This window comes from Meriones unguiculatus, chromosome 12 (genome assembly GCF_030254825.1).
Source record: "Meriones unguiculatus strain TT.TT164.6M chromosome 12, Bangor_MerUng_6.1, whole genome shotgun sequence".
Lineage (NCBI taxonomy): Eukaryota > Metazoa > Chordata > Mammalia > Rodentia > Muridae > Meriones > Meriones unguiculatus.
Window position 1 is genome coordinate 56,583,248 of NC_083360.1, and position 21,400 is coordinate 56,604,647.

General features: G+C 35.8%; 1 protein-coding gene across 35 annotated transcripts in view; it reads right to left on the reverse strand.

The window, feature by feature from the left end:
- Ptprd (protein tyrosine phosphatase receptor type D) overlaps positions 1-21,400 on the reverse strand; it is a 2,581,289-nt gene that overhangs the window by 1,926,050 nt on the left and 633,839 nt on the right. For all 35 annotated transcript variants that reach the window (XM_060365770.1, XM_060365741.1, XM_060365771.1 and 32 more), the window contains exon 3: positions 9,351-9,420. The gene's annotated coding sequence lies outside the window, so the exon portion shown is untranslated. The remainder of the gene's footprint in view (positions 1-9,350; positions 9,421-21,400) is intronic.

Here is a 21,400-nt window from a genome sequence, read left to right on the forward strand (position 1 = left end):
AATAATTATTAAAAACAAAAACAAAACAAAATGTGTCTGTTCTATTCCAGTTTCCTGTAAATGGCCCCAGTGCAAAGCATCAAAGCATTCTCAAAGACAGAATTGCAGAGAAGTGTTCCTTATCGTTGGTACTGTACACTTAAAAATAAAGACTCCTGTCTACCTCCAGTGTAAAAAAAGCTAGCTTTGTATATTTTTTCCATAATCTTGGAGAAAGGAAAACTATGTTCTCCAATTTAATCTAATGCCTATGCTTTAAACCTGCTGGCATCTCACACACAGTTGTATTTCTGACTATTCTTTCCCATGTCCTCTCCAGATAACAGAACAATACATGCATTTTGCCAGGTCTTAGCTTAGCACTCCTTATATTCTGATAAAGTGTGAGAATTATGAGTGCTGTGTAGAGTCATCTTTCTCTGTTTTATTAAGTTCTCTGCTCTCTTTTCTACCAACCAGAGTAACTCAATTACTACACTTGATTCCAAGTTAAAGCCAAAGGAAAAATTCTTCAGGTTCAAAATAAATACAACCTGGATGGAGATAAGTCTGTTTAATAAAAAGTGGAAAATTTGTGTATTCATGAGTGCTGCTCCCATGCTTTGTGTTTGGGTTTATGATGACATAGCTGTGAATGGCTTCAAAAAACACATTTTTTACAACAGGAGCTTAATACAGTATTTGCTAACTATTTTGTGTTTGAAATTTTATGAATTATTTTGGTCACACCTACTTCCTGAATTTTTATTATTATAGTGCTATATCTTCTACTATTTAAGTAATTTCAAATGTTCTATGACTGTACTGTTGCTTTTTTAATGTCATAAATGGATTTAATACAAGATAAATAGTTTACAATGTGTAAATTATGATAATTGTTTGTCATTTTAATTTCTTCAGAAATGACTTTACAGAATATTTTATAAATAAAGTCTTGCAGTTTTTCTTTCTTTAATAAGGTAGTTTAACTTTGACAGCCATTTCTATGTGTTGTTTATTATGGCTTACTGTTCAATATGAATGTCTGGGGTCTTGCTGGGGTACAGGGAAAAACCTACAGAATGTAAGACCTTTATGATCACTAACTTCCAGAATCTTCTTTGTAATTATACAATGGACTCTAATAAGATGATACTTCGAAGAAATAATAAAACTCTACTGTATTCTGCCTTTTAAGCAGACACTGTAGTACACTTTCCTCAAGTGTTTTACCACTGATCCTATATATTTTTAGTTTTTCAAGTCTTTCGGGGGATTTTGAAAATATTATTAACATTAAAAATTTTATCTGAGGATAATATAGGTGAAAGTATAAGTATTTGAAATAAACATAATTGCAACTATTTCAAATACAAAGGTATATTACGTTTAGTAGACTCTTAGCAACTTTAGTGAAGGGAGAATTCATATTTTCTTTAAATATTCCTGGTGAACAAAGAGATAAAAGCGGTAACATTTAAGTATGTTTTAAATCCCTCACGTTACTTTGAGCAAATAAATTGGATGTCTCAAGACATTGCTGGAGAAAGAATTGTACTAAAAGAGCACTCCACTGACTTTAAAAGAATTTGAAGATGCATGCATCTTAGTACAAGAGTAAAGAAGACTATGAAGGGATAGTATATTAAATAGCTTTGCTAAAGTTGTTGTGGGATCTCAATATCTCTCTTAGATAAACGCAGAGGGTAAAAAGAACTTAAAAAAAAGAAGGCTGGACAGAGAAGAGAACTCAAGACAAACAGTGTAAAGGTGATTCCTGATGCGTTTTTCTAAGAAATGGTTAAACGGAGTGTCCTGAATGTTTCCTATGCCATATGTTTAGAGATGAATGGTTCTACTTGAGAAACTCAAACTGCACTGATAAGAAATAGTAGCTTTATATATATTCCAATCTTGGCAAGGAACATCAACTAAGCACTTCACTGCATTCCATAGTATTTCTCACCTTGATACAACACTCTACCTGCCCTTGGTAAGCAGGACAGGAGGACAAAGAGATGGAAAGGAACCTGGTCACTTGCTACTTGTGGACTGCTGCAGAACTTGATGTACTTGGGCAGGCTGGAAAGAGAAGCCTCTATATGGAATAATCAGGGAATTAGCAGGAATTCACTGTTTCAGATATTTAAAATGATGGTGGAAATTCTTAATTCTTTAAAATTACAAGAAAAATCCTGGATCCGGTGTAAGTTTCTCAAGAAGAGGAGAAAAAGCTGTTCTCATAGAATGAGCTTAAAATGGTTGTAGTACAAAAAACTACTTTTTTTTTGTTTGCCAGGCTGTGCTCAGTTTTACAAAATTATAATCACAGGACTATCTTCACTAGAGGTCAATAATTTTATAGCAGCACAGGTCTGAGCTTCCCACACTTTCAGAGTATCCAATATTATCTTTTACAGGCTTGACGTAGCCAATGTGATGTGGTTTGAATTCCAGGTAACATTATACATTTACAGGAACTCGTTCTTCAGGAAAAGGAAGTGGTGCTCCAATAAGCATGGAAGACATTTGGTTTAGTGATGTCAAATTTTAGAACAGATGTGAGAAGAATATGAAACAGTAGCACACCACAAAACCTACAGTTGTTCTCAGGTGACAGAGAAATAGCACCAATCGATGCTAACATCCCATTAAGCCAGCCAGCAAACCAGAGAATGCACTGAATGCAATATGAAGCATTCCTCTGGAGACTTGGCCTTGGTGGAATAAATAAAAAGGGGTAAATCCTTCTTTTAATTCAGTTCCCTCAGACCATTGATAGGAATTGTAAAGTCAGTTTCCTGAAAATAGCAAGAATGTTGAAAAGTACTCCCCTGGAAATGAACACCAATGCACTGATCAGTCTTAATTCATGCATATGGAGGAAAGTAAACTAATTAATATCTGGATGGTTAAGGACTTCTATTTTAAATTCATAACAATTTTTTTCTGATGAAAACAAGCATTAAATCTGGAGAAAAGGAGGGTTATGTAGTATGTGGCGTTCTTTAAAGTGACAGTGAAAAATGAGACCCTAATTTATAAATACAGACCAGCACTCCAGAAAGAAGCACTGTGTATCATTCATGTCATAATTTACCCATACTAAATTTGTGTACAAATGTGCCAAATAAACCTTCTAAGCATGTTATTAAATTTTAAAATAAATAGGAAAGTATTAATTTTTAACTTAATTTAAAATTTTATATAGTGTTTAATACACATGTTGAGGCATTTAACTTATATAACACATGGCTCTACAGCTATGTTATCATTGATACTACCATATTCTTGAACATGTAAAGAATGACATTTTCAGGGTTACAGGACATAACACAATAGTTCTGTTTTCTCACTATAGGTTTCAGGATATCTTGTGGATGCCACAACCTATCAATGTTGAAATACTTTATAAAAATAAACTGTATGCTGAGGGTGGAGGAAGGGAGGGATTGGGACAGGAGGAGGGAGGGAACCACGGGGGGGGGGATACAAAGTGAATAAAGTGTAATTAATAAAGAAAAAAAATAAAATTGAATGGGAAAGCAAAAAAATAAAACCTAATAAAGTAGAAAAAAAATAAACTGTGTTTAGTGTGCGTAAGCCATACACACATTTTCTATCCTGTATGATTTGAAGTGTCCCTGCATTACTTTTAATTCTAATTTTAGTTTAAGCGCTATGTAATTTGTTATACTGACTTGTTTCGAGAATGAATGACAAGAACAAATGATATTTTATGTGCTTTGTATAGAAGCAATTTTTGTAAATTTTCAATCTATTCTTAGTTGAATCAGTACAGTCTTTGGTAGTATTAAATGCACATTAGCAAGAAAACACTTAAATAAGAATATTAAAGCAACTGAAGTTTACAAAAAACAATGAACTAGCATCATCTCAGTCCTGGTAGCTCCATTCCTTATCTCAAGCTGTACTAGAGAGCAATAGTGATAAAAACTGCACAGTCCTGGCAGAAAAACAGAGTGGTGGACCAATGGAATCAAATAGAAGACCCAGAAATAAACCCATACACCTATGGATACTTGATTTTTGACCAAGAAGCCAAAACCATACAATGAAAAAAAAAACAAAAAACAAAAACAAAAACAGCATCTTCAACAAATGGTGCTGGTCTAATTAGATGTTTGCATGTAGAAAATGCAAATAGATCCATATTTATCACACTGCACAAAACTCAAGTCCAAGTGAAGTTCTCAACATAAAACAAGACATATTAAATAGAAAAAAAAAAAAAAAAAGGAGGGAAGAGCCTGGAACTCATTGGCACGGAACACAACTTCTGAACAGAACACCAACAGCACAGGCTCTAAGAGCAACAATCAATAAATGGGACCTCATGAAACTGAAAAGCTTCCGTAAAGCAAAGAACACTATCATCAGAACAAAATGACAGCCTACAGATTGGGAAAGGATCTTCACCAACCCTTTGTCTGACGGAGGGCTAATATCCAGAATACATAAAGAACTAAAGAAGTTAAAAAGCAACAAACCAAGTAATAAAAAAAAAATGGGATACTGAGCTAAACAGATAATTCTATATAGAGGAATAGCAAATGGCAGACTAACACTTAAATAAATGTTCAAGTCCTTAGTCATCAGGGAAATGTAAATCAATACGACCCTGAGATTTCACAGGCCACCCATCAGAATGGCTAAGATAAAAAACTCAAGTGATAAGTCATACTGGAGAAGTTGTGGAGAAAGGGGAACCCTCCTCCATTGATTGTGGGAATATAAACTTGTACAACCACTTTGGAAATCAATCTGGTGCTTTCTCAGACAGTTAGGAATAGTGCTACCTCAAGATCCAGCTCTACTACTTCTAAGCATATATCCAAAATATGTTCAAGTATACAACAAGGACATTTGCTCAACCATGTTCACAGTAGCTTTATTCATAATAGCCAGAACCTGGAAACAACCCAAATGACCCTCAACTGAGGAATGGATACAGAAATTGTGGTCTATTTACACAATGGAATACTACTCAGATGTTAAAAAACAAGGAAATCATGAAATTTGGAAGCAAATATTGGAAGTTAGAAAAAAAAATTATTCTGAGTGTGTTATCCCAGAATCTGAAAGACACACCTATAAGTGGATATTAGACATATAATATAGTACAAACAGTCTAAAATCTGTACAACTAAAGAAGCTAAGCAAGAAGGAGGACCCTGGGAAAGGTGATCAATTCTAATTCAGAAAGGCAAATGGAATGGACATCGGAAGAGGGAGAAAACAGGGAACAGGACAGGAGCCTACCACAGAGAGCCACTGAAAGACTCTACCCAGCAGGCTATCAAAGCAGGTGCTGAGGCACATAACCACACTTTGGTCAGAGTGCAGGGAATCTTACGAGAGAAGACCTGGAGGGGACAGGAGATCCACAAGGAGAGCAACAGAACCAAGAAATCTGAACCCAGGGGTCTTTTATGAGACTGATACTCCAAACAAGCACCATGCATGGAGATAAGCTAGAACCCCTGCACAGATGTAGCACATGGCACCTTGGTCTCCAAGTGAGTTCCCTAGTAAAAGGAACAGGGACTGTCTCTGACATAAACTCAGTGGCTGACTCTTTGATCACCTCTCCCTGAGGGGACCACAGCCTTACTAGTCCACAGAGGAAGATAATGAATCGAGTCCTGATGAGACCTGGTAGGCTAGGGTCAGATGGAATGGGAGGAAGATCTCCCATATGAGTGGACTTGGAGAGTGGCATGGGAGGAGATGAGGGAGGGAGGTTGGAATTAGGAGGGAATAAGAGAGGAGGCTACATCTGGGATAAAAAGTGAATAAAATGTAATTAATATAAAAAATAAAATAAAAATTAAAAAGTGCATAAAAAAGAAAAACAAAACAAAACAAACAAACAAAAAAAAAAAAAAAAAAAAACAGGCTGAACAGCTATTGAGAAGCAAGCCAGTAAGCAGTACTCCTTCATGGGTTCTACTTTACCTCCTGTCTACAGTTTCCTGACTTGAGATCCTGCCCTGCCTTCCTTTGGTTGGACTATGTTGAGGAAGTTTAATATGAAATACAACACATATTGCAATTATAGACAAAATGCTTGTTTTCATCTAATCAACAGTTTTCAATGAAGCATATTGAACTTAGTTTGGAGTACACAAAATTACATTTTAATTCCTTGTAATACTTTACATATTTTCTGTATTTGTAATTATAAGATATCATGAGAAATGTATATATATAAATGTTTGAAGAAAGCATAAAAGGTTTTTCTTGGAAAAGTTTACACCTAAATCCAAAGAAATGGGAAGGACAACAAGTTTCCAAGGAAAAATGTGAGTTAAATTTTAATGTATTAGAAGTTGAGAAATGACTGTGGTGAAAAATAAACCTGTTGAGTTCTCAGGAATGAGATGTGAGAGGGATATGTTGATTTGCCTGTCATAAGCTATAGTCACTCACACTATAAGCTAAGATGAGTTTATCAGTGAATCTATGAGTGATGAGGCAGACACCTAAGGAGTGATCAGAGGAAATAACTCTTGGGAGGATTATCTTGAATAGTTAAGTAAAACTCAGGGGCAAATGAAGGGTTAAATACATTAAGGGCATGTGAAAGCAAAAGAGAGTCCCCATGGTTTTCCACATCCTCAGAAAGTCCTGACTAGGGACTGAAAAGATGGCTCTGACATCTTGCAGACAACCTGATTCTATTCCTACAAACCACCCCCCCATCTCATGACCTGGGTCCTCTGGCAATAAAGCAAGTGCTCTTAACAGCTAAACCACCTCTCCAGCCCCATAAGTGATTATTATAGCTGTGTTATCTGGTTTGAGGTTGATTGCTTCATCAGAAACCTTACAGAATGCTGCTTAAATCGCCATTATGTTCTAGAAGGGAGATAAACTAAGTTGCTTTGCATAGCATTCATGAATGTGGTTAATAATAGATGCTCAAACAAGTTAATTATTTCACTACTGAGAATACTGAACAGGAAAGTGTGCATGCAAAAATGAAGTAATAAAACTGATGAATGGTAAATAAATAAAACTGATGATGGTAATCTGTCTAGATGAAGGTCATGGGACATTTCAATCACTACAGAAAAGAAAACATACTTCTAGATGGATTTTTAAATATGTGCTAGTGAATATGTGTTCCAACTTGGTAAGACAGATATTGACCCCTCTAATATAGTAGTTTTAAAGTAGTTTTAGATGATCTGTCATCCATGTACAGGTGACTGGGAAGTATGAGTGACTAAGGACTCAAAAGGTTTTTCTAGGATAATTTTATTTTTAAGGTTGATAAAGCAATAGTGTGGAGAAAATAGATTTTCATTGAGTGACAGATTTCTGAAGGTATAAGAGATAGAAAATTCATTTCTGGGTAACAAAAATATTTAAGTAGATTTCAAATTGTTTTAACAGAGTTTAGTCCTGAAAGAAAAGAACTGTCAGATAAGCAGCATGGGCATTCAGAAATACTAGAAGTTAATGGTGTCTAGAGAGTCCGGAGTGTCCTAAATGTATCATTTAATATCAAAACTATTTCTTTAAGACTTGAAAGTGGGCTTGATATATGAAACATGAGTTTCGGCCATAAGTGGTAAGACTAAGGAACCTCTGATCATTTCCAGAGAACATTACCTAGTGCCCCAGTGGAAGCAACTCCAATATACTTCTAGTTTCATTTTTTCAGAGACATTGTTCAAAGGAATTTTCACTAAGCTCTCATGATATTCATGCCTTTTCTTTACAGCGTAACATCTGCTACTTCACCACTGAAGATGAAATTGAAAAAAACAACAGTACTGGGCTAATGTCACTAAGATGTCTTACCACACAGCAACAGTTGACTGGATTAACTTGGAGAAATACTTCGGCGGTAGTCTCTGCGATATCAGGTTTCTTTCTAAATCATTTGGCTACTTGATTTTCTGTAATAACCATTACAGAATCCTCCTACTTGCTCAACTTCCCAGAAGTGATATAGTTAAGAGATGCTTAGTAGGCACTGCTTCAAGGTTCTTCACACTTACATACACAACATCCATTTTCCAAATATATATATATATATGTTTATATATACATGCATATATGTGTGTCCATGTAAAAATACACTTCCTATTACATGTATTATATCAATATCAATTCAATTTAATTTTCAAAAAATGTTTGCATGTATGTTGTTTACGTTTGTGTATACATGTGGGCAGGTTCATATGTGTGGGTTTACAAATATAAGCGTGTATGTAATTACATGGAGAAGTAACATGGGTGTCATGAATCATTCTCAATGATTATTTTATCTTGTTCATCGAGGCAGGGCCTCTCAATTAAAGCTGTGGCTTGTCCATATGGCTATTCCTGCTAACTAACTTGGTCTGGAGAAAGCCCATTTTCCCTACTTTCTGAAGCTGGAATTATATGCAGTGCCACAAGACCATCCAATACTTGTGTGAGAGCTGAGAACACAAACTCTTATTTCCACACTAATCTAGCAAGCATTACATTTCCCCAGGCCACTTTCCAGTACCCAAACTTAACATTTATCAATATAAATGGGTAGTTATCTATTCCAAATTGCTAGTGATTAGGGCAGTAGATGTAGCTAAGTGTTTTAGAGAGCACGCTGCTCTTGCAGAGACCCCAGTGTGGTGCACAGCTGCCTGTAACTACAGCTCCTAGAGACATGATGCCTGCTTTGAGAATCCACAGGCACCACACTTGCATGCGCACATACCTATAGCCATGAATACGTACTTACATAATTAAAAATTAAGCACCACTTTGAAATAATGAAAAAAAAAGGTTTCTGGTAATTGAAGGAAAGCTTGGTGGTATGTACCTTGGATCCATCCACTCAGAGGTTGAAGTAGGAGGATTACAAGTTCAAGACCAGCTTGAAATACACTGTCAGACCCTGTCTCAAAGATAAAACAAACAAACAAAAATATGTGAGGATAAAACATGCCCGAGCTGCTGTGTAGATAACTTTAGCGATGGTGGCCTGAATGTGGTAATCGTGACACTGAAGAAGAATGTGAATGTGATTGTAGGATGGTTACTCCACAATTGCTTATAGTCTATGCTACTTGTGAATAAACAATTTAAACAAAAATGATGTGGAAAGATAGCACAATTCTATAAACAGAAAATAACCAGTATCCTAGCATATAATTTTAATATTACAAATGCAGGTTTCAAAAGTACTTTTATTATTAGAATAATTTAAAAGAGTAACAAAGCTATGATCTACCATTTAAAATAATGCTGCAATTAGTGAATGATCTTGACATTTCTATTTCTGTTCTACTTTAAGATATGCACACAGATATTACTAAACTGAATCCATGAAGAGAAATGTGAAGACTTACCAAGGAAGAGTCTCTCCTGAAGGGAAGTGGAGGCTGGGGGATGAAAAGTGCGAAACTCCTCAAGACTCCCCTGAAGAAGAAAATGGGGACACCTTTAATCCACACCTATGAGGACTATATGTTCCAAGTCTAAGTAAGAAAATAAATGAAAAGGCTTGTGTGTATCAGATACTAATGAAATTGATAAATTATTGTTAATAAATCACAGTATAAAATGTGACTCTATCTCAGTTACTTAATTTAAGGTAATACAACCCATAATATTGAAAGATAATTCATAGACTTTAAATATGTCTCTTTTCTATTCTGCCATGCTGTGGGAGAAGATTTTCTTGAGTGTCTATAAGACCACTTTTTTTGCTAAAAGATAACATAATTTATTAAAATATACTTTGAATTTTATATGTGATATAAGCAAATCTATTTTTGCTTTTCTGGGTTTCAGTGGAAAATGAAGATAGAAGATTTTTCTCTAACATTTGTCTATGAGTATCTGGAAGCTTTCACATAGAAACATGAAACATGAGTCTCTCAAAGTATGCCTATGATCTGCTGACTTCTTATCTCAAATTTAAAATACTGAAAAACAGAAAGTTGAGCACTTTTAAGTTAACAGCATAAAACAATATAAAACGCTAAGGACACAGTTAAGATCAACAATGTGTGTAGAAACTCCTCCATTCACCTGAATGAAAAATAGACAAAACTCTACCTGAATATTTACCAAATAAACAAAGAAAAAGCATGTTCAATTCAATAGCTCAAATATCCTCTACATTTAATGGCAGATCAAATTCTATGGCATAGGTAGTCAGATCAATGGTAACCATTCAGGAACCAGGGTGGACATTTGCATATGAATGCAAAAAGGCTTTGTACAATTTCTTCCCATTTCTGAGCATGAAGTTCAGGTCTACATCATGGCTAAGCACATATGATCCCTCACTAGGCACACGGAAGCCTCTTATATTTCTTTCTTCTAGAATATTCTCTTGTTATGAAATTGTTACTCACTCACTGTCACTGAAGCTCCAGTCTAGTTTTTGAGAGCCACCAGAACCTATGGGTCTGTGTTCAAACCGAGTTTTAAGCCAGTTTGGGAAATCTGAGACCCTGCCATTAAACAACAAAATAAAATATTAAAACTCTAACAAATTAGAATTACCTAGATTGTACCTGTGCTAATTGGGGTGACAATATCCTAGACAGGCAAGTCAGAGTAGATAGGTATCAAAATGACCACTGGCTGATCAAAAAGAACTTAGGCTTTGAAACATGTTTTCTTTTAGATGTTAAAAAATATACCTTTGTGTATATTTTATGACATACTAAGTGATGTGCTGATTTTATTGTAAAATTTGAATTGACACAATAATTATATTTACTTCTCTGTTAGAGCGTAATAATACAATTTATATTTGTAACACTCATAATAAAACAGGATACTGAAAGGATGAAAACATAAGAGTGATTATTCTATAAAAATTATTGTTTAGGAATAACATGAAGGAAATTGGGAATACTTCATTTCACATACTATTAATAAATGATGTTGAAAACTTAAAATGTTTGCTAAACCTCCTGAAGTAATCAGAATATAAAGCAGTTACTATGTATCAACAAGATTTTTAAATTCTTTAAACATTAGTTACAGTTTATTAACTTTGTATTCCTGCTGTATCCTGCTCTCTTTTTCCCTCTCAACCCCACCCTCCCTCCTTCATCCCCTCCCTTCCCCTTTCCAAGTCCACTAATAGGGAAGGACCTCCTCCCCTTTCATCTGACCATGGTTTATCAGGTATCTTCAGGACTGGTTCAAATTCCTCCTCTGTGGCCTCGGGGTGGGGAGGTCAAAGAGCCCACCATTGAGTTCATGTCAGAAATAGTACCTGTTCCCCTTACTAGGATACCTGCTGGGATACTGAGCTACCATGGGCTACATCCAAGAGAGGTTCTAGGTTATATCCATACATGGTCCTTGGTTGGAGGAAACCAAAAACTTCTTTTAAAAACTTTTTAAAACTTCTTTTAAACTTCTTTTAAAAAGAAGTTTTCTGTTTTCATTGCAAATAAATTATGTCAAGAGAGTGTGTGTGGAGTCTAAAGGTACACAATTACAGAGAAAAGTAAAAAGATAAAAAAAGGAGCCCCTCTCTTGAAAATCTTGTAAGCTTTGTAAAACAAAATAATCCTATGAGCATTTATTAAATATGTATTGCAATTTAAGTCTGATTCAGTCAACCAAGTTTATTGCAACAATTTTACATCTGTTGGCAACCCTGTTACTTGTCTTCTAAAAATATATAGCATTGAACTTTAACTTTAGTATCTAAATCTCCTTTGGAGAAAAGTTGAAATGTATTTAAATACATTTGAAATCATCTTAAGATAAAAACCAAAGAGACCAGCTTGACATCTTATTTATACACACACACACACACACACACAAAATATATCTATAGAATGGAAGAGAAGCACTTAAAGAAATGCTCAACCTCATTAGCCATTAAGGAAATGCAAATCAAAACAACCCTGAGATTTCACCTTACACCCATCAGAATGGCCAAGATCAGAATCTCAAGTGACAACACAAGCTGGAGAGGTTATGGAGAAAGGGGAACCCTTCTCCACTGCTGGTGGGAATGTAAACTTGTACAACCACTCTGGAAATCAATCTGGCACTTTCTCAGACAACTAGGAAGAGCACTTCCTAAGATCCAGCCATACCACTCCTAGGCATATATCCAAAAGAGGCTCAAGTACATAAAATGGACATTTGCTCAACCATGTTTATAGTAGCTTTATTTGTAATAGCCACTGCTGGAAACAGCCAAGATGCCCCTCAATTGAAGAATGGATGCAGAAATTGTGGTACATTGATACAATGGAGTATTACTCAGCAATGAAAAATAAGGAAATCATGAAATTTTCAGGTAAATGGTGGGACCTGGAAAGGATCATCCTGAGTGAGTTGTCCCAGAAGCAAAAAGACACACAAGGTATATACTCACTCATATAGACATACAACATAGGATAAACCCACTAAAATCTGTACATCTAAAGAAACTAAGCAAGAGAGAGGACCCTAACTAAAACACTCAATCCTCATCCTGAAAGGCAAAGAGGATGGACATCTGAAGAAGAAGAAAACAGGAAACAACCTAGGAACCTGCTACAGAGGGCCTCTGAAAGCTTCTGCCATGCAGACTATCAAAGCAGATGCTGAGCCTGATGGCCAATTGTCGGACAGAGTGAATGGAATCTTAAGTAAGAAGTGGGAAATAGTAAGAGCTGGAGAGGACAGGAACTCCACAAGGAGAGCAACAGAACAAGAAAATTTGAACACAGGGAACTTCCCCAGAGACTCATACTCCAACCAAGGACTATTCATGGAGATAACCTAGAACCCCTACACAGATGTAGCCCATGGCAGTTCAGTGTCCAAGTGGGTCCCACAGTAATGGGAAGAGGGACTGCCTCTAACATAATCTGATTGGCCTGCTCTCTGATCACCTCCCCCTGAGGGGGAGCAGCCTTACCAGGCCATAGAAGATGACAATGCAGCCACTTCTGATGAGAACTGATAGACTAAGATCTGAAAGAAGGAGAGGAGGACCTCCCCTATAAGTGGACTTGGGGAGGGGCATGCATGCAGAAAGGGGAGGGAGGGTGGGATCGGGAGGGAAAAAAGGAGGGGCTTATGGGGGATACAAAATGAATAAAGTGTAATTAATAAAAGTTAAATAAAAAATTAAAAAAAAGAAAAATCCCCCAAAACTAAAAAGATGTAGCAAGTTAGAATACAAGATAAAATGGAATAGAAAATGTGAGTGAAAGCTTCAACTCCACCATTAGGTAAAACCTTATCAGGACAAGCTCAGTGTATATGGAGAAATGACATAGACATTTTTGGTTCAATTTTTAGCTATAATCGTTCAATTTAGCTACAAATGAATGTCCTAATAACCTGAGAACCCCAAAGTACTCCACTTTGTTGCATGTTGAGAAATTTTGATCAGGAAATGTTGAAATTAGGTTCTGTGCATTGAAGATGTAACCTCACTTCAACAGGCAATCCTTCCAACATTAGTGAAATATTTTACATACAGTAGCAAAGCAGGCATATTTCTTGAAAATAAATTCTACTGTACACATATACATAGACAAATTGCTGCAAATAAATTGCCATTAAGGGGAATGTGGGATGCAATCCTTGCTCACCTATGCTTGTTTGTTCCAAAATAAATTTTAGTGAGCCTTTCCATTTACCACATTGTCTAGCACCTTTTAGAGGACCAACGGGAAATGATTTAGCTGCCCCAATGGTACAGATGTGTTTACAGACAGTCTTTTGCTGTGGGTTTTTTTTTTTAATAGTTCTCTCAGTTGGTCAATGAATTACTTTTTAGGGATCTAAAAAGATAACCATAACCGCAAAGATAAACATGTTAAATTTAGAACAAGTGTTTCAAGTCCTTGGAGTACTACTTTCTAAGACAGAGGAATGGAAAAAGAATAAAATCCTTTAATGCCTTCTTATTGTATACTCTTAACAGAATTCATCAATATTGAGAAATAGGTGAAATTTTTAACTTGTTTATGCACTCACAAAGTTACTCACAAAGTCAGTTAGTTATGGAGTAAAATGGCTTATGTAGTTTATATTTGTGCAAGGAAAGTTTCTTTTTAAGGTAAGAGGAAACAAGAAAAAGAATCTTACATGAAAGTATTAAATGAAAAATGTAAGTGAGCTCTGAGTGCACTTGAAGTTAAATGTGTTTAATCAAATTGAAATAGATTCTTCCATCTCAGTTTCACACAAAGTGCAAGATGCACTATTGAAAAATTAGATAATCTGTTTAAAAGCTATTACTGTACAACTCCACCTTCTTGCAAACCAAATTTACCATAGCGTGAGTAACTCTAATTTTCTTTCAAATTTTTTATTTGTTTTGAAGAATGGAGCATTTAAAAGCATTTTCGTTTCCATTAGTAGATATATAGCAACCTTTTTATAATTAAGAGTGTAAAAATGCAGACAATTTTCCATATAAATGCATTTTTTTACAGAAAAAATTAAACAAACAACAAAAGCATATTGTTTGCCTATATAAAGAACATAACCTTTTAAAAACAGCTATTATAAATTATGTTTATTTTGTCTTATCACAAAAATTGGCTTGAGAGTAATGTGGTTATAGCAAAAGACACTGATACTCTGATACAATGACACTGATACAATGAAAGAGTAATATTGAAGTTTTCAGTGTTAGTTTTGAATGTGTTAAAAATAAAAGACAGAGAAATGTGGAACTGATGGAATTAGAAAGAGCCAAGCTGAAAAGAATCAACTTCTAAATCTTATCTATAGAAAATAGTTTTCTCAGGAGTTCAAAGAGCCACTTATGAACTTAAAGTAAGATATCTGCAAAGACAAGCAAGCACATTATATTTAGAATAACTATGTCAAGTCCTTCTTTACTACAGTTTCAAACTAAAGTGTGAAAAAATATTTCTTAGCTTTATTGCTTGTCAAAGATTTAATGAGACTTAGAATTATAAGTTAAATTACATCAATAATATGAGTATCACTAGTATCTGTACTCATTTTTATTTTACTAAAATGATACATTTTCATTGCTAGAAAAGATGCATGAAATGATTGAACACTTTAAATAGAATTTCATTACTTAGAACAAGGAGGCGTTTCTTAAAGTTTCTGTAACTTAATCTAGACAGTAACTCATTAGCAGCTACCTTCTCTGATACCCTGATATGTTAGATAACCCCATATGTTCATGTCAAGATCATATCTGCTTTAGAAGCATATCCCCAGTGAAAAATAAATTTTTTTCTGGAACATCTTCCTAGCAAGTAAAGCAGCAGCGTCTGCAAGATTGTGCACAGTCAGTCCTAGCTTGGAAAGCATTGCTGCTCAGAAGCACAGTGACAATGAATAATGAAAATACACTGGGTAATACCCCCATGGGATCACTGCAGCAGAGGCAGCAAAATGCTTAAACTTCCTACTGTTTTTCCCAGAGATTTAAACACCAGCAAATAAGGCCCTGTGGGCTCATAAAAGATAAATGCAAATTTAACCCATTTTCACCTGTGCACCTGGCACTGGGTCATTTTCCTGATGTAATTCAAAGCTGGTTACATTGCCCAATACTTCTGAGGAGTCAGCCTGAAGAGACAAGGTTAGATCTAAGGCTGTGATGAATCCACATGGTTGATTAACCTACTGGACACTATCTATGTAAGCACCTTCAGTTACCACATTTGTTAAAGACAGCTTTTTATGGAAAGCAGAGGAAGAAGCTGATTTGTCCAGACCATTTCCTGACAACCCAGGATGCCCTTCTGCTCACTGTGGGGGGAAGGAGGGAAGAATTCTTAATTTTACACTGATGTTGGAATCATTATCACAGATTCAGAAGTAGCATGCAGAACTATTAGGACCACTATTACTGTTGAAGGAAGTTATGAAAAATATGCTATTATTGGAAGATCAAATACAAAAAAAGAGAGAGAGAGAGAGAGATTCCCAGATGAAACAAAATTGAACAACAGGAAGCCCAAGGACGCTGTCCTGTACAAATGTTGGGTATGCCTGAACCTTTCTGTAGCTGTGCTTCACTCAGAAACAGGGCAAAACCAAACTGCCTCTGTGCACAGAACTTTACACAATGCTACATTCTTATACAGAATTTTAAAAGTTGAGTGACATTTTGTAGCAAATCAAAATTAAATTTTAAAGAGATATAAGTATACCTAATGTGGATGCTATTCAAAAAGGATTTAGAACCAACTTTATATCCTCCCCTTCTTGAAAAAGTAGGGAGGTGGAGGTTTAGGAGGAATTGGGAAAGGCAAAATAATATGAAATAATATGATGGAATTATATTGTATTAAATTAATGAATAATGAAGCTATGAACTTAAGTACCAAAAGGATATATGGAGGGGGAAGAGAAGAGAGAAACAATGCATATAATCTCCAATACAAAAGGAAAAATAAAAAATAACTCCTGTACATTAATAAACTAGATTGATACTACATAAACAAAAATTGTTCTATTAAAATAAACTTCAAATTTCAGAAAACAAAAACAAAACAAAACAAACAAACAAACAAACACAGTTTTGGATCCTTGAAGGATATGAAGAATTGACATGCTGAACAGACCAGAAAAGAAAAAACATTGAATCTCAACTGGAATTATTTAAACTCTAACCTTGACTTCAGCATACAGCCACAGTAGATTCTTTACAACCAGTTAAGCTTTTATTCCCTCAAAGAGTAGACGCCTTGAAGATGTTATAAAATTCTAGCATTATATGACTATAGAAAATACAAAGTTCTCTGGTTGTATATTAAAGAATGTGTAATTTCTTTTTATTGTTTTTAATGAATATCTAAGGTATTGTTCATGTTGGCATTTTCAGTTGATAATCTTCCACCCTCCTCCCAACCTGTCAAACAGGTGCTGGTCTCCTGTTTCTGCACTGCCTCCTCCTCTAGAACCATGAGCCAAAAAAGTTTTTATTAGCTTAAGAAACAGTGTTTCCTGGAATGTTCATCCATATTTAACCTTGGTAGACCATCTACTCTGCTTTTCTCTTCCCAAGTCCTTGTCCAGTCCTGATTTACACACTTCCAGACCTAGCATTTCTCTTTCCAATTTCCTATCACATATGTTGTGTTATGCTTCCCACCCTTTTCCTTAAAGCCTTGTGCTTCTCCTCTGATGGACCCTTCTTAGTTCCCTGACTTCTACAACATATTCACTCCCACATATAGACACATAATACAAATTAGAAACTGGCATCCAAACATAAGTGAGAACATAGACTTTTGTGGTTTTTAGCCTGTGATATCTCGCTTAAGTTTTCTGAAAATTTTATAGTCTCATTTTTCTTTAAAGGTAAGAAAAAATTCCTGTTCACATGTGCTAACGTATTTATTTTCCATTCATATGCTGTTGTACACCCACCTGATTCCATTTCCATACTGAGGAGAAGATAAATTTTGATCATAGTTCTCTGAAGAAGTAATGTACCAGGGTTATTTCAAACAACCAGAAACTTAATAAAATCAGTATGTACAATCCTCCCAAAATGATACTTTTTTTTCAGTGTTCCTGTGTTATTGGAAGTACTTCTTAAAAATAATAGCTTGATCCGTAATGACTGAGAGTAGAGTAAATTCTAATAGTAAAGGGCTTTTTATCATGCTAATGAAACTTTATGGGTTAATTTGAGAGTTTTCATGAACCTCTATAAGTCTGCACAACATTGTTTAAGATGCATGAGTACACTTTTTCAAGTTTTTGTTTTCTGGATTTTCAATTCATGTCCTATGTTATCATCGAAGAGAATGTGGTGATGCTGTTCATCTGGACAGTAACAACTCATAAAGAGGTAAGATATGACACAATGCATGTGTTAAAGATATCTTAAGTAAGATTAGCCACATGACTGCAGAATCATCTTTTCTCATTCGGATCTAATCCACCTGCATATATCTGCAGAGCTCCAAGGGCCATTTTTTCATTAATATGACAACCACAAATGTTTGTGTGTATATGTGAACTGCAGTTTTAAAATACAATGATGCCTTGTGAATGGCAGGAAGTTGTCCTGAGAAATACAGCACTAAACAGTTTCATGATGGAGGTTATCTGTGTTAAACAGAGTAGTTGGATGACCTTATATTTTTGTATTAAAATATTATGAGCACTGTGGTTTTCCATAATATGCCTGTGCAGTAAATAGCTGTATTTTGATCACAAGGCAAGGCAGTTGTGATTTCCATTATCTCTCCTGTTTTGATTACTGGTTTTATTTTATACTTTGTAAAACAGAAATAAAATATTAGAATGTTTTGCAAATATTTGTGCTTCTTTAGAGAACCCTTAGCATGAAAGAGGGATGGTCAGCCCCAGAAATGCTTAGAAAGGCAATAGGAGTATGTCTTCCCACTGTTAAGACATCTATAACATAACATAAACTGTGTTAGAACAAGAAATTGTGTATAAGAATTTTCAATAAAAAATATGTTATGATTGAATAATAAAGAGAATATTGTTAAAAATCATCAAAATTAGAATATATAAATCACACTACTGAACTTTTGCTCTAAAACAATAGAGAAAGGAATTACTGCTTAATAAAAATTCTACCAGGGAACACCTACAACTGATAAACACCTTCAGCAAAGTGGCTGGATATAAAATTAACTCAAATAGCTCAGTAGCCCTCCTGTATACAAAAGACAAATGGGCTGAGAAAGAAATTAGGGAAACAATACCCTTCACAATAGCCACAAATGACATAAGGTACCTCGGAGTAACCCTAACCAAGGAAGTCAAAGACTTGTATGAAAAAAATTTCAAATCTCTGAAGAAAGAATTAGAAGAAGATATGATAAGATGGAAAGATCTCCCATGCTCATGGCTTGGCAGGATTAACATAGTAAAAATAGCCATCTTACCAAAAGCAATCTACAGATTCAATGCAATTCCCATCAAATTACCAACACAATTCTTTACAGACCTGGAAAGAAAAATTATCACCTTCATATGGAACAACAAGAAACCCAGGATTGCTAAAACAATCCTCTACAATAAAAGATATACTGGAGGTATCTCCATCCCTGATCTTAAGCTGTACTATAGAGCAACAGTAATAAAAACTGCATGGTACTGGCATAGAAACAGAATGGTGGATCAATGGAACCGAATAGAAGACCCAGAAATAAACCCACACACTTATGGACACCTGCTCTTTGACAAAGATGCCAAAACCATACAATGGAAAGAAAATACCATCTTCAACAAATGGTGCTGGTTTAACTGGATGTCTACATGTAGAAAAATGCAAATAAATCCATACTTATTACCCTTCACAAATCTAAAGTTCAAGGGGATCAAAAACCTCAACATAAAACTGGACACAATAAATCAGTTAGAAGAAAGAGTGGGGAAGAACCTAGAACTCATTGGTACAGGAGACAACTTCCTGAACAGAACACCAACAGTGCAGGCTCTAAGAGCAACAATCAATAAATGGGACCTCATGAAACTGAAAAGCTTCTGTAAAGCAAAGACCACTATCATCAGAACAAAATGACAGACTACAGATTGGGAAAGAATCTTCACCAACCCTTTATCTGACAGAGGACTAATATCCAGTATATATAAAGAACTAAAGAAGCTGAAAAACAACAAACCTAGTAATCCAATTAAAAAATGGGGAACAGAACTAAAAAGAGAATTCTAAATAGAGGAATATTGAATGACAAAGAAACACTTAAAGAAATGATCAACATCATTAGCCATCAGGGAAATGCAAATCAAAAAGACCCTGAAATTTCACCTTACACCCATCAGAATAGCCAAGATCAAAATCTCAACTGACAGTAAATGCTGGAGAGGTTGTGGAGAAAGGGGAACCCTCCTCCACTGCTGGTGGAAATGTAAACTTGTACAACCACCCTGGAAATCAATCTGGTGCTTTCTCAGACAACTAGGAATAGCACTTCCTCAAGTTCCAGCCATACCACTCCTAGGCATATATCCAAAAGAGGCTCAAACACACAATAAGGACATTTGCTCAACCGTGTTTGTAGCAGATTTATTTGTAAGAGGTAGAAGCTGGAAATAACCCACATGTCCCTCAACTGAAGAATGGATACAGAAATTGTGGTACATCTACACAATGGAATATTACTCAGCAATGAAAAATAAGGAAATCATGAAATTTGCTGGTAAATGGTAAGACCTGGAAAGAATCATCCTGATTGAACTGTGCCAGAGGCAGAAAGACACACACGGTATATATTCACTCATATAGACATATAATATAGGATAAACCTACTAAAATCTGTACATCTAAAGAAACTAATCAAGAGGGAGGACTCTAACTAAAATGCTCAATCCCCATCTGGAGAGGCAAAGAGGACGGACATCAGAAGAAGAAGAAAACAGGAAATAAGTTAGGAACCTGCCACAGAGTGCCTCTGAAAGGCTCTGCCCTGCAGACTACCAAAGCAGATGCTGAGACTCATGGCCAACTGTTGGGCAGAGTGCATGAAATCTTATGGAAGAAGTGGGAAATAGTAAGATCTGGAGAGGACAGGAATTCCACAAGGAGAGCAACAGAACCAGAAAATCTGAACACATGGGTCTTTCCAGAGACTCATACTCCAACCAAGTACCATGCATGGAGATAACCTAGAGCCCCTGCACAGATGTAGCCCATGGTAGTTCAGTGTCCAAGTGGGTTACATGGTAAAGAGAACAGGGACTGCCTCTGACATGGACTGAGTGGCCTGTTCTTTGATCACCTCCCCCTGAGTTGGAGCAGCCTTACCAGGCCACAGAAGATGACAATGCAGCCACTGATGAGATCTGACAGAGTAAGATCAAAAGGAAGGAGAGGGGGAGTGCCCCTATCAGTAGACTTGGGGAGGGGCATTAGTGAAAAATGAGGAGGGAAGGTGGGTTTAGGAGGGGATGAGGGAGGGGCTTATGGGGGGTGGGATACAAAGTGAATAAAGTGTAATTATTTGTTGGGAGCAGCTGTTCTAGCAGCTGCTTTGATATTTAAATGTCAGTGGAAAGACCAGTTTTACCAGGCCTTCACTGAAATCAGGGAAGAATTTCCAAGTTCATCTCTCTTTTTGTTTGTGACAGCAGGTGGGAGAGCTCATCAAAATCTCACTTCCTGTTTCACCTCCTTGTAAATTGAACCCATTGTTCTGAGCTGTGTTTACTCTGGCTTAAAAGCACTCTGAAATAAAGCCAGGGGCTGATCTAGAGCCTCTAAGAATGGTCCCATGTGTTGTGTGTTAGTTTATTTATTTTAATCTTCACTCCAGACTCAAGAACTGTTAAACTCTAGTGGAGGGCCCTGGCAATTAATAAAAGTTTAAAAAAAAAATCAAAAGAAAAAAAGAAAATCAAACACTGGAGGAGTCCAAACTTTTTCAGAGTTGCAGGTTATTAGTCAGTAGGTCTGCATCTATATTCCAAATTCAAATTA